This window comes from Apium graveolens, chromosome 7, assembly GCF_009905375.1.
Source record: "Apium graveolens cultivar Ventura chromosome 7, ASM990537v1, whole genome shotgun sequence".
NCBI classification, from domain to species: Eukaryota; Viridiplantae; Streptophyta; class Magnoliopsida; order Apiales; family Apiaceae; genus Apium; species Apium graveolens.
The window spans coordinates 138,151,730-138,152,864 of NC_133653.1; the positions used below are offsets into that span (position 1 = coordinate 138,151,730).

General features: G+C 43.9%; 1 non-coding gene across 1 annotated transcript; it reads left to right on the forward strand.

Moving 5' to 3' along the window:
* Positions 1-391: 391 nt before the first annotated feature.
* Positions 392-498, forward strand: LOC141675577 (small nucleolar RNA R71). Its single transcript, XR_012556222.1, has one exon. It is a non-coding gene; the product is annotated as a small nucleolar RNA R71 (small nucleolar RNA).
* Positions 499-1,135: the final 637 nt, after the last annotated feature.

Consider the following 1,135-nt stretch of genomic DNA (forward strand, 5'->3'; position numbering starts at 1 on the left):
AGGCTGTTGTTGTCGCTGATAATTATTCACATACTGAACAGATTCGTTGACAAGAGAACACTGATCCGTAGCATAAGAACCTGCACAAAGCTCACAAACCATAGCTATTTGATTAATTTCATACGTAGCCAGAGAATCAACCTTCATTGATAGCGCTTGGAGCTGGGCTGCAATAGTGGTGGCTGTATCAACTTCCAGAATACCTGCTACCTTGCCTGACGTCATCCTCTGAGTTGGGTTTTGATGCTCATTTGCAGCCATCGTCTCTATAAGATTATACTCCTCAGTATAGCTTTTAGCCCATAAGGCGCCTCCAGCTGCTGCATCGAGCATGGGCCGAGATTGAGCCCCCAAACCATTATAGAAACCAGTGATCACCATCCAATCCGGCATTCCATGATGTGGACATTTTCTCAACATTTCCTTGTAGCGTTCCCAAGCCTCGCACATAGATTCTGTAGGTTGCTGCGCAAACTGAGTAAGAGCACTCCTCATAGCAGCAGTCTTTGCCATCGGATAAAACTTCACCAGAAAATTTTGCGCAAGATCTTGTCACGTAGTGATGGACCCAGCTGGTTCAGAATGTAACCAGTCTTTAGCCTTGTCCCTTAGTGAGAATGGGAAAAGCCTCAACTTGATAGCCTCATCAGTCACGCCATTATACTTAAAAGTGCTGCAGATCTCGACAAAATTCCTTATGTGCATGTTGGGGTCTTCAGTTGCCGCTCCTCCAAAAGAAACAGAATTCTGCACCATCTGAATAGTGCCCGGCTTGATTTCAAAGGTGTTAGCTTGAATAGCCGGATGAAGGATGCTTGACTGAATGTCATCAATTTTAGGCCGAGAAAAATCCATAAGAGCTGGATCAGCTTGAACAATACGATCTCCCATGTTTACTGGTTCTTTCTGCTCAGTTCCTGAATCCGAATCCTCAAAATCTAACTTCTCCGGAATATCAAGAACTTCGTCTGTCTCCTCAGCTGTATCTAAAGTCCTCTTGCGAGCACGAGAACGAGTTTGCATAAACGCTTGCTAAAGTACCTGAAACACAACCGGAAAAAATAAGTAACTACTACGTCCTAATCACTGAGTCCTAATGACCAATGATGGTAAGTACATAAACTAAACAAATACG